This window comes from Mirounga angustirostris, unplaced genomic scaffold (assembly GCF_029215605.1).
Source record: "Mirounga angustirostris isolate CCGP_5_RB_7025 unplaced genomic scaffold, mMirAng1.0.hap1 SCAF_3, whole genome shotgun sequence".
NCBI classification, from domain to species: domain Eukaryota; kingdom Metazoa; phylum Chordata; class Mammalia; order Carnivora; family Phocidae; genus Mirounga; species Mirounga angustirostris.
The window spans coordinates 144,075,049-144,088,663 of record NW_026991711.1 but is presented as its reverse complement, the minus strand read 5'-3'; the positions used below and the strand labels follow the sequence as shown (position 1 = coordinate 144,088,663).

Sequence of the window (13,615 nt, the reverse complement as noted above, 5' to 3'; positions counted from 1 at the left end):
TTTAACTGGTGTTGCCATAAACTTGGGGGCAAGGGAGTGTCTCTTCCGATTTTTCTTTGGTATGCTGAAGTTCTTTAAAAGAGACACAATTCTAATAAATTGATAAATTAAAACATAACTACAATATTTTATTATATACATATTATAAAGGAGCTTTGAAAAGAAAAGTTGCAGACTTTCAATACTGAACACGCTAAGGTATTTTTCAATCTTATAATGGGCCTTGGAATTCTAGTTTGGTATAAAGTCTATCACCAGTATGATAAAACTACTCCAAATTTAGTCCCAACAAACATTTTAGACTGAACCTGCCATCAACTGAAAACAAAGGTCAGGAAAGCAAAGGTATGCATATGCCTTAAAAAGATGGTATACAGTCCATTACATTATAATGCATATAACAAAATAAATCAAAATATAAAGCTTGACCAACTAGCATGCAATCTCTAATTGAGATTTAATTTTAGCAAACCTGAAAACCATCTCCTTTCTTTTTTTTTTTTCCCATTTCAGCCTTTATTAATAAAACAGAAAAATAACTCAAGGCAACTGCTTTGTTCTTGCTTCTGATCTGACCATATACAGAAGTGTTCTTTATAAGCACTTAACTTTCAGTATACAGACAGGTTCCATCAAAAGTGGGATATTGCAGTATATAATAAGGTTAGGTAAATGAAATTAAAAGGAGAACAAATTAAATATGAAAAATCACAGAAGTCTCCCCCTCAAATATCAGGGGCTTCCTATGACAGTCTTCAATGTGTTCATCAAGATCAATCATATTGCACAACCCCCAAAGGAAAAAACTGAGGGAACTCATGGGTAATTTTCACAGCTTCATTGTATAGTCCAAGATCAAAAGGATGGTTATCTTCTTTAAACTGGACATATGATGCACACATAATGGTTGCCTTGGCCGTTACTCTTCCAACTACTTCCACGATTCCAGAGATTTCTTCATCAAGGGGCTCCATCAACTCAATGGTTCCATTTTTGCCTTCTCCTTTGAAAGAATAAACATTTTTCCAGTGGGATGAATCTTTTCCAGCCTCCCTACGAAGCAGACCGGCTGGTCGATGAACTGAGCTAGCGTGCTGGTGTTGACGCGCGACCTGGGCAACTCCATGACATCCACCATGGTTGCGGTGCGAGACCTGCGGCCAGCAGGAAACAGACTACTGAAATTCTGCCAACCATCTCCTTTCTAAATATGTATACTTAAATGTCTTCAAATTTTGCTTTGGATTTCCATTGCTAATGAGCACAGCTAAAACTACCTCTTACTTCCTTGACTTAAAAATGGCAAATGCTAAGGAGAAAGATAGATTACTGATTCTGGACATAAATGAAATAGCATTAGCAATAATGCCCAGTCGATTTATCATAGTGTATGAAGAAAATGTACTCTTTATAGTCATCTTGTATCAAGGAAAAGCTTTCAATCAAGCCATCTCATTCCACCATATGTACAGGAAACATTTATTGTCATAATCACAAGGGTCAATGAACAGTGTAGAAACCACATTCTGAGGTTAAACGAGCACAGACCTTGCCATCTCTTTCAGGCTGACAAATTCTGGCCAAACTTACGTTGATTCTAGAAGAATGTTAGCTATCGAGAAGGCGGCCCAGAGATAATTTACCCTAGCAGTTGCTTTGGAATTTGAACATTAGAAAAAAAATAAAATAAAATTTGGCACCTGTGTTGTATAAAATGCACAGCTACAGAAGAAAATCTCATCTTTTTGTAAAAACTTCTGTTTCTCCAGTTGCACGGCTTGAAAGTGAATCTGCGTACCAGAAGGTTGTTCAGGAATATGAAACTTAATGCATATTACCACAAGCAAATATAAACATTTTTAAGGAAAGCACAAGGCAAGAGACATGAAAGACCATATGTTTTCAATGCTTTCCATGTCAAAACAATAGCAGTCTCCAGAAAATAACTGCTAGTCATAGTGAATTATTTCACCAGATAGCCTCCAAAAGTTACTTGGAAGAAAGTACGGGGCACTCCATGTACCATGTAATGGATAAAAATAGATTTCCCCAGACCAAACATATTATACTCATGAATTATTTTATTGGTCATAAGACTTTATAAGGTTCTGGAGTTTTACTGCTCATGGGTTAGTGGCAAAGGTAAAAATAAGATAAAACAGAGACTTAATTCTCTGGAAAATGTTTCTCAGTGAGCTACGTAAACTTCTTTTTGAGAAACTACTATTCTTAAGACACAAAAACAAACAGGGCATTTTCCTGTCCCAGAGGCTACGATGATTTTTTTCTCTTGCTGAGAGTCTACAACATTTAACAGGTCCATGCTGCTTTTGCGATGCTCCATTTTGAAGTTCAGACACACATACAGAGAACAAGAACAAATCAGCTTGGGAGAGAAGGGGCTCAGGTAAAGGTTCTATAAGGCCTTCCAGCTCTAACGTCCCCCAGGCTACCTTTTAACCCATATTAAAATACTGCTCAGGTGACTGGATGGACTGGAACCACACATGATGTGTTCAGCCAATCATTCTTCCTCACATGGCTCTAGAAATGGCCTCTTGCATTGCAAATCACTTTCCAAATAGTGATACCAAAAACCTGTGGAATGAGTCCTTAAAAACAAAATCTCTATTATCAAAGGAGCGAGCCGTGCCCTAGAAATAGTCACCCATACTAAAGATAGGGAAAGAGGAGGGAAAGCAAAATGGAAGGATTCCTCACTCATGATTTTGGTAGGATTATTTGTCCCTTCCAGAATTTTCTTCCTAATCTTTTTATATTTTGAAGGCACACAATTTACTTCCTAATCCTTCTACTTAGCGAAGACTTACTATGTACCAGACCCTTTGTGAGACGCTTACTGTATCTTACCTCATCCAATCTTTTCAGCAACCTCATATACACCTTGACACACAGAACAGACTAAATAATTTGCAGGGCCCGGCACAAAATGAAAATGTGGGGTCCGTGGTTCAAAAAGCAGGTACAAAGTGTCATCACAGACACTAAAATAGAAAGACTTTACCTTGCATTCATGGTCAATCTCTCTGGGTTTTTGTTTTTGTTTTTGTTTTTGTTTTTCTATTTTTTCCTTCCTTCCTTCCTTCTTCTCCCCCCCTCCTTCTTTCTTTCCTCCCTCCCTCTTCCTTCCTTCCTTCCTTCCTTCTTTCCTTCCTTCCTTCCTTCCTTCCTTCCCTCCCTCCTTCCTTCCTTCCTTTCTTCCCTCTCTTCTATCCTTCTTTCTTGTTTGCTTGCTATTCAATGTTAGCTCCCCTGGGCTGAGGAATGATCTGGTCAGCTCAGTGGCTTACAGAGCCAGGGCCTCACCCATCACATGGAAGGTGCACACATCTACATGTGGACAGCTCATCAGCTGACAGGTATCCCCTCATACCAGCCACCCAACACACACATGGTGTCTCAGTTGCAGACAGGAGTACTCAACCAGCATGTTCCCTCTTACAAGCTCAACACCCCAGCCCAAGAGATATGGGTTTTACTAGTTACCTGGATTGGGAGTGGGTAAAAGGCTCACCTCCACATGTGCAATGCACCAAGCCCAGCTCTCCTCACCTGGGGATGGGCAAGACCTTCTCCTCACCTGTGCCCAGGACCCTGCTGAAGGAGGAGGACCCGGGAGGCCAGGCACAGTCCAGGGGGCAAAGGAGCCAGCAGCTAAGAGCCACCTTGAGATGGCAGGGAGTCAGCTGGGAGACCCCAGTCCTTCTCCATTGTCATATCCAACTTCACTTATAAATCTCAAAATTAAGATAAAATAACTAAGAATTTTAGAATGATGACCATAGAACCTGAAATCAAGTGGGAGACCCTGCTGAACATGGAGCTCTGTGTGACTGCACTGGTCACGTGCCCATGAAACCAGCCCCGCTGACCCCCAACCATCCCCTCACTCTAAGAACCCCACCCACTTCCACCCGCCCAACTGAAATCATGCGGTTTCTTAGACAAAATACAGCAGATGTAATATCCACCAAGGGAAGAAAAGGATAATTTTTTTTCTCTTATTTCCTTTTTTTTTAACAAACAAAGATACTGATGACGAGAGAGCTTAAGGGACACCCAACAATGATGCTCCCCACGGTTCGCATGTGGTGGACCTGGGTCTAAAAGCAGCATCCGGGGCCTTTCTGTTATATGGAGCTGCCACATAGCTAAGAGGGGAAAATGCATGATGAACACTTCCTAGTAAACATCTTGATATCTGAAATGTTACAACACTACTCATAATATTGACTTTTAGGGAAAAAATAACCAAACATCCTGACACTTCTGGCAGATGTTTGTGAAATAGTCTCCTTTCTTGTGTTATGTTTTTAATGTGAATGCAACATTTATTAGAAAAGCAAGAGTATCCCTGACGCTGGCCATTATTAACTTGTCAATGATTCACATATGGTATCACTTATAAACGGTGTTATCTCACTGATTTATATTTTAGAAATAAGACGTACCTAATTGTAATCTTATTCTTGTGACAGTTTCAAAGTGATTGTAAATTTAATCCTTTAATGGTCTTAAAATGCACATGCATGTCATTACATAAGCCAATGTATTTTAGATAACTTTTTGTTTTATTCTTTAAATTAATATTAATCAAAACATCAAAAAATCATAGTACAGAAAATTTGGAATATAAGGAAAAGAAAATAGATCACCCATAACCTTTCCTGTCTCACACACAGTTTTAATTGTGGTGTATTTTCCTCCTAGTATTGTTATATAAGCCACAATATGCAATCACACTGCAGTGCTTTGTTTACATAAAAAGGAAAAATCTAAAACCTAAAATAAGAAAAGGCCTAGCTCTCCTCACCTGTGGGATGGGCAAGACATGATTTTATCATTTTACCTAAAGACAGAGACATGGACTTGATCCTTTTTAAAGATTCTTTCTATATGAGAACTGAAATTATAACTTCTTAATTTGAAAAGTACCAAAGAGAAAAAAAAAAGCAAAACTCTCCCAAAGTTCACCTTAGAAGTAAAATTTTCTCCCTATTCCACCCATTCAACTCTATCCCCCAGACTTAACGACTCTTAGAGTTTGGTGTACTTCTTGTCCCAAATTTTCCAAATCTAGATAGACGTGTATAGGTGGACATTAATATACACATGAACTGTTACAAAATCTGAATCATACTACAATCTGGTCTGTAACTTTATTTGTATTATTTGTATATTCAATAGGTTATAACCTAAACTGGTACTAAAATGTTAAATCACAGTTTTGACCTGCTTATGTTTATAAATGTCTATCTAAATAAGTAAAGCCTAAATGGCTAGGATATTTTCAAGTCAGAAAATAACATTTCTCACACTGACCTATCTAGAAGTTTTTTTTAACATGAAGACTCTTTTATTAACTCATCATCTACAGGGCAACCTTCTTAGACAAAAGTACTCTGCCTACCTACCCGCTAACTCCATTAGACCTTCATTTATACCTTTCTGGTAGAACTTACTGCAGATTCTTTGTGTTACAGTTAAATACATAAATCTTCTTAACTAAACTGCAAGATACTGGAGAAAAAATAAACCTAATATAACTTGTTTCTCCTGTAGTTATTAGGATAATGTCTTGTACAAAATATGCTCGTAGTTACATGTTTGTTGCTCAAACAAGTGCATGAATGACTGATCTGATTTACTTCAAGTTGTTTCACTAACCTTAGTATTAGTTTTGCACTAATCAGTCCAGATTCTCATACAGTGTTTCGTAGTAACTAATATTTTACATGACAAATTAAGTTCAGTAAGTGAGCACTAATGAGACAACGAATGGACCCATATAACCATCAAACTTGAAGCTTTATTCTCTATCCTGATCATGAGCAGGGAAGTTTCATTAGGCACTATAGCCCTTGTTTTTTTTTTTTAAGATTGATTTATCTATTTTAGAGAGAGAGTGGAAGAGAGTGTGGGAGTGGAGGTGGTAATGGTGGGGGCAGAAGGAGAGGGAGAGAGAAACTTCAGCAGACTCCCCCCTGAGTATGGAGCCCCATGCGGGGCTCAATCTCACAACCTTGAGATCAGGACCTAAGCCAAAACCAAGAGTCCAAGGCTTAACCAGTCGACTGTGCCACCCAGGCACTCCCATTGTAGCCTTTTAAAATATCTTCTTACATTAGATCCTTTGTTACCTAGTTGAGTAGACCAAGATAGTAATAAGCTTCTAAAGAGTTGACCCTTTTTAATCTCTAGAATTAATCAACTAAATCTTTTTGTAAAATTTTGAATTTACAGTTCTATCAAAGGACATACATATGTAATAGATACATAAATGCATGTCTTTGTGTCCATTTTGGGCTCCCTATTCTTACACAACCTTGACCTGATAAATAGTGTTTTCCCTTGTCTGAGTCCCTATTTCTTTCAGATTTTGCTTATGCAGAGTTTCAAACATACACAAGACAGAAGAGTATAATCAACTCATCCACAAATTTTAACAATAATTTGGCAGATGTTTACAATCTGAAAAGTGACATAATTTGTTCCCAGAGAATCATACAACAGCTCTTGTCAAGATCCTTTTCAAATGCTAGATAAGGCTCTCTGTAAAAGTAAACAGAACGAGAGTCACCTCAAAACAAATGATCCTCAGGAAGTGAAAACTGGAACCACATGTGCACCCTGAACTAGAGCTTTCGCACGACAGGCTTTCTACTCAGGCATCTTGTTTGCAAAACAAAGCGGTGGAATACAGAGTGAGGAGCAGAAAAGGCTGCATGTGATGAAGGCTCTGGCATGCCCTGAACTGCCCAACACCCTCCAGAATGCACAGACAGGGCACAAGGTACAGTCCTTGCCATCGAGGAAGTCGCACATGGATTTGTAAGAAATGATAAGCTAACCAATTGCCAGAAGAAATGGAAGCATTCATTTAATTACAGTGGTGGCGAATCATTTATTTATATTCTATGCATCTTATTTTTTTCAATCCAAGTAATAATTTTCCTTATTTTCAAATTACTAAGTGACATATTTGTGCTAGATACATAGTTTGGTAGAAAATTCCAACTTTCCTACCTTTCACTATCAACAAAACAACATAAAGCTCAAGAAAATCTCATGGAGTACATATGTTACCAATAATCTTATTATTTCTGTTGTGGCCCAGCAGTGATCTTAGCAAGCTAATATGTAAAGAACATGTAACTTCTTTTTAGTTGGCTTATCTACAGCAAAGTGTTACAGAAACTGTGCCTTACCTTATCCTTTTAGTACCACAATTCACTCCGACTTGCGTAGATGGGAAGGTCGGCCCACTGTTGGAGAAAAGGGAGGTACAGAAAAACAGAATGGAATCATGAAACTTACCCCAATTTCTCATCCACATTATGAGGTGTGGTCTGAAGACCAAGGGCATAGGCATTCCCTGACAGCTTTTAGAAATGCAGAATTGAAGGCCTACTCAATTCTGTTAAAGCAGAATTTGCATTTCAGTAAGATCCCCAGCTGATTGATATGACCATTAAAGTTTGAGAAGCACTGTCTTAAACTTCCTCTTATCTCTGGGCTGTGTCCATGGCATCACAACACAATGAACAACTGTGTTATTTTGCCACATCTCTGATAACATGGTCTCTCCTAATTAGACAATCAGGTTTCACTTACCTTTTTTTTTTTTTTTAAAGATTTTATTTATTTATTTGAGAGAGATCGAGTGAGAGAGAGCATGAGAGGGGAGAGGGTCAGAGGGAGAAGCAGACTCCCCGCTGAGCAGGGAGCCCGATGTGGGACTCGATCCCAGGACTCCAGGATCATGACCTGAGCTGAAGACAGTCGCTTAACCAACTGAGCCACCCAGGTGCCCCTCACTTACCTTTTTTGAATGATCTATATGCTCATGGATGCATTTGATTTAGTAATATTTTGTATATAAATCTTGGGCGTAAAGATTTTCCCGTGCCCCTTTTCAAAGTTAATACTTAAAGTTAAGACCTTTGATTTCTAGAAATCAGAAGTCTCAGCTCCACAAGAAAATCATTTCACATTTCCATAGTAATCAACAGACTCACCCGCGCCACTCTGTCTCAGCAAGTGAAGAGTAAATATCAAAACCAAATATTAGATTGAATAAATGGAAATATTGCCATTAGCATAATCTAACCCAAGACATTATAAAAACACATACACACACAATTTCGTGGCATCTTTCATACCCATTTCTTATAGATAAGATATGAATTTAATCTTTAAAAGCTTTTGTTTTCTAAATATCTGCAAATTACTTTTAATTGGAGAAATACGAGAAGGTTAAAGTACTTCCCATTTTATTATATTGGGCCCTTCAGTAAACTCTGGCTTTTAAAATTATTTAAAATGTTAATGAAATATTTTTTTACTTCACTATTCCTACATACCTTTTGACTTAAGTAACAATTATAATACAAATATACAATTTAGCTTTGTCCTTGTATCTGAGTTAGGATACATTGCCACAAATATCTTTTTAATCCACAGAAGAGTTAACAAATCTTTCCCAACTTTTATTAACACACAAACACACACACACACACACACACACACACCTGATCTCAGTAAACTAATAGTTTCTTTGGAAAACTTCAATTTGGAGTGGAAATGAGATTAAGTGGCAGACCAGAGGAGTTTGGCTTGGGTAGTAGTGGGCAAAGGGCGATCTAAATATTAGGCATGTGGTTGACTCTAGGATGGGGAGTGGGAGAAAGAAAGGGAGACAACCATCCCTCCTCTTTCTTACCTCCTCCCCTATTCCTCCTCTACCACAACCGCCAGCTCTTATACTCTTTCCTTCACAGATCAAAGGACTCCCCTCCTCACCACCTAGAAAAGGCCAGAAAACATCTTCTTTATGCTGTTCCCAGTAATTAGCCACCGGCAGATTATTAGGGACTATCCTTAAAGACAGAAACATCTAGTGGTCTCAGTTTTAAATTAATCACACTCACGTTTTTAACAGAGGACACAAAATCACAGGTATGATCTTAGTAGTTAAGAACCTCTCTAAAGTTTTTATTAGAATACATATCTACTTAATATGTTTGATTCAGAAATATAAGAACAATCCGGCATTGGACTTGGCAAAACTTAAACTGTTTGAGAAAGGAAGATGCTGGAACAACGCAGACCCAGGACTAAGAAATGAAACTAACTTCATCATGGTTCCCGAGGACATGGGCAGAAGTCTAAATGAGACCTTCCAAAAAGGGCATGAGAGGCCCATGTTATTAGCATCCATAAGCAGTGGGGTTCAAACCGTGGTAGGCAGCAAGAGTTCTAAGTAGGGACAGTCTTTGAGGACAACCAGGTGGTAGCATTCTTCTGAAATATTTTTCTTATTTTGGTAAGTGATTCTATTTGGGGAATTGGAGCATAGATACCTGAGGCTCTGATAATAATTTCTCATAGTTTTTCCTAAGAAATACTTGGCACCTTTCCTCCTTTTGCTTTTCAAATTATGCCAAATCCATCTCAAATTTTAGTTTAAATTCTCTCCTTCACCCTGAGATCATCTTGACAGCCCCACATGCTGCAATGAGGTGTTTCCTCCTCTTGACAGACCCATGTGTTTTTCATCACAAGCAATGGTGTCAAAAAAATTATGTTCTTCAGCATTATTTGTGAAGTCAGTGTTTCACTTCCCTTGTTCATCTTTCTGTTCCAAACTCCTGACTTTCAAAAGCAAGAAGTTTTTTTTTTAAATTCTGTCTGTAAACCTAAACTGTTCCATTTCTGTTTGAATTAAAATTTACAAAAAACATATTCTACATATTTTTCTCAGTGGTATCATTTTCTTCTTGCTGTATTAGAAGCATGTAGAAGTTGGTGGGTTGTAAGAATTTTAATACATCTTGTGATTTGCCGTGGAGACCACAGTTTTTTCCCCTAAAGCTAATGCCAAGGATCACCGCCATTGTGTAGAATGTGGGAAGGTTCTGCTGACAAGACCCTTATCTGACTCCAGAAGTAGTTTCTTCAACTTCTTCTCTGTGAAATAACATGTGCATTCACTTGCCAAGATTTTAACCTTAATATATGTTTTCCTTCACCTACTCAAACTATTTATTTTGTTTTTGTTTTTTGTGTGTCTTAACATTTTATCTAGGAGCTCTTCATCTTCCTAAATGAATTAGAGCAAACCCAGTTCACTCAAGATGTTTTTGAACATGCTGTTGTTTTCCTCAATCACATGGTAGTAACATTTTTTACATACCCTATCATGTCATATTTTGAAGCTTTCCATATATATATCATCAAGCTTTCCATCTCTCCCATAAGATTATATTCTCTTCAGAATATATCGTTTATTTTTAATGACCACCACCACTGCTGAGCCTAACACACTGATGACGTCAAATAAAGATCCAACAAGTGTTCATTGAATTACAAAATAACCAAGAGCTATTTCTTTGGTGGCCATAATTCTTTTAGCTCCAAACAGATTAAATACTCCAAATACTACTGCAAATTCTTGAGTAATAAGGGGTCCCTTTGAACTCTGTCTACCTCTTGGGTCCAAAAGCTATTAATCTTCTGAGTATTAGAAATTAGCACTGATGGGGCACCTAGGTGGCTCAGTCAGTTGAGTGTCCAACTCTTGGTTTTGGCTCAGGTCATGATATCATGGGTTGTGGGACTGAGCCCAGCATTTGGGCTCTGTGCTCAGCAGGGAGTCTGCTTGAAAGATTCTCTCCTTCTACCCCTTCCCACCCACTCTCAAAATAAATAAATAAATCTTAAAAAAAAAAAAGGGGGGGGGGACGCCTGGGTGGCTCCGTCGGTTAAGCGGCTGCCTTCGGCTCAGGTCATGATCCCAGGGTCCTGGGATGGAGGCCCACATCGGGCTCCCTGCTCAGCAGGGAGTCTTCTTCTCCCTCTGTCCCTACCCCTGCTTGTCCTCGCTCTCTGTTTCTCTCTCTCTGACAAATAAATAAATAAATAAAATCTTTTAAAAAAGAAAAAAAAATAGCACTGATGTACACCATCCACTGAGCCCAAACTCCCTTAATAACCACAATAGCACTCCTACATCTTAACCAGCAATGAAACAAAATATTTCATTCACCTCTTCCTGCCATTATTTATAGCTCCTATTGTTTCCTGCTTTGGGGATATCAGAGTTTTAGGAATGCTATTTTAAAGCCTTGTTTGGATATTTCACCATCCCTTGATTCCTCTTGTTAGAAATTTTCTATTTCTCACTTAAAAAAATATTAGATTCCAAAAAATAAGTAAATTTATTTTACTTATTCAAAATTATAAATCCCTGTGTAATATTTTGGTGATTTTACCTTGGTTTTCAAATATCTTTAAAAGTCTTTGCATAATAACAACAGGGGAAAAAAGGGTAACAGTTTCTTAAATGGGGACAGAGAAATAAAGCATAAACTGCCGCAGTTAGAATTGAAAATCAAACTCCAAGGTTACCATAATTCAATAAACACTAAATATCAGCAACATACTCTTCATTGAAAGCTACTTGTTATTCCATAAATCTTTACAAAAATTATTCATCTTTGAACTTGCAGGACCTAACACGGTGTCTAGTTTATAATATGTAAGGTTAGTTACATTATACACAGTATTGAATCAGGTACTAAGGAGAGTTATGACAGAAATTGAGGAGATTTATTTACTAAGAAATTTGCAGTTTAACACAGCTGTAATATGTAACAAATGTAACATACATTTTGGAGCATATATTAATAACACTGGATACAAAATTAGTTTCTTTATTGAAAAACTTCTTAGAACATTTAATACATTCAAGTGCACTGAAAAAAGTGGATAGAGTGAGCAGAATTACCCAAATTTAGCTGACCAAAAATTTCTTTCCCTACCCCTCCAGAAGAATACTTATTAATATCTTTCAAGAAAACAGTTCTCCATAAAAAACCTTTCAGAAAGTGATGGACTAATATAATAGCAGTGATGAAAACAAGATATAATTAAGCAAGGAAAGATTCACAGACAGAAGTACTGAAGTGAGTTTTGACATGTTTGGAGAAGATGGGAAAAGGCATCAGAAGGCAAGACTGACATCTGATCTTTGACTCTCATGTAGTAGAGATGCAAAGAGTTGAGTAGAAATTAGCTTGGCCATTGTGGTATCAGTCAACCAAAGCTAGCAGGAAAGGAGTATTTAGGTAGAATTTACTAGAGTAGGTAAAGAACAGTCCCAACCTTTAAAACAGAGATTCTACAAAGATTGTGCTTGTGGGTAGATTTATATCAATGTGATTATGGCTACACATTCAAACTATAAAAACATGAAAATAAATGCAGTCTGTTACTTACCTTAGGTAATATTATTCTAGTACTGTGTCTTGTTACTTCAAAAGTGATTTCCCTTACCTGTTTGAGAGACTGAAGTCATCTTCCACACTGAGGGCCCATTTGGACAAGTTGAAATGCATTAGAGCTTCTGTACTTTTTCACCAGAAGGAAGAAATATGAAGTATGCGGGAGTTGGGGATTGGAAGAACCTAGAGAAAATCAGAGAAAAAAATGATAAATAATGTGATGCCTTGGGGTCATGCTGCCAGACAGTTCTAAGGATGGGTTTTGCTACACATACGGAAGAAAAATTAGATTCAGAGCTAACGCTGCTATTTTCCAGTAAAGCTCTGAGATTATAGGCTCTGGCATTTAAATAAAAATTTGAAATTAGTATGGAAAAAGAAACCACCCCACCAGTGGTCTGAATGGGAGTGGCCACATCTGGTGAGGCCTGCAGAGCACTGGGCCAAGCAGTGGTAGGCATCCTTGAGGCCCTTGGAGAGCAGGAAAGCTGTTTCCCAGAAAGGCATCAAGTGCAGGGGTTATAATGCAATCCCTACCCCCAAATGGCTTGCTGGCAGCATGGTAACAAACATGAGTGGCCTTTTTTTTTTCCTCTTGGACATATGAGACATCGTGGAGATTTTTCAGAAATAAATGGTGCTGAAAATGGGTGGTCATGTATATGGAAGAACCATAATAATTTTTTTTCTTGTCAAATTTTTATTTAAATTCTAGTTAGTCAACATACAATGCAATATTGGTTTCAGGAGTAGAAATCAGTGATTCATCACTTACATACAACACCCAGTGCTCATCACAACAAGTGCCCTTTAATCCCTATCACCCATCTGGGCCAGACCCCATCTGCCTCCCTCCATCAACCCTCTGTTTGGAAGAACCATAGTTATTTAGCATTCATGTTAATGAGACTGAATGTGAACTTACAGGTTGGTCAGACCTGGTAATACTTACGGAAGGTATAGTGTTTCTATACAGTGTTTGAGGACACACTTCTAGATCAAGAATTGCAAACACTAATGTCTATGGGGCTGTGCAATAAACCTAAGTGTGGGTAGTGTGCCAGCTGTGACACAATAGGTACAAACAGCTTGTATTCAAGCCAGCATCACTCTTGCTGGATGTTATGTTTTAAAACACAATCCAGGCATAACATGAGGGTTGCATAAAGCTAACAGACCCGTTTCACCTGTTTCACCTTTGCTCTCAGACTGTTTCACCTTTGCTCTCAGTGCTTCTTTTAATCCTTCAATTATTCCCCATGTCTTACAAATAAAATCTACTTTCACTGGCATGTCACCTAAGGGTCCAT

General features: G+C 38.0%; 1 pseudogene; it reads right to left on the bottom strand.

Annotated features, from left to right (window-relative positions):
• Nucleotides 1-678: 678 nt before the first annotated feature.
• LOC123839058 (replication protein A 14 kDa subunit-like) overlaps nt 679-13,615 on the bottom strand; it is a 106,884-nt pseudogene continuing 93,947 nt past the window's right edge.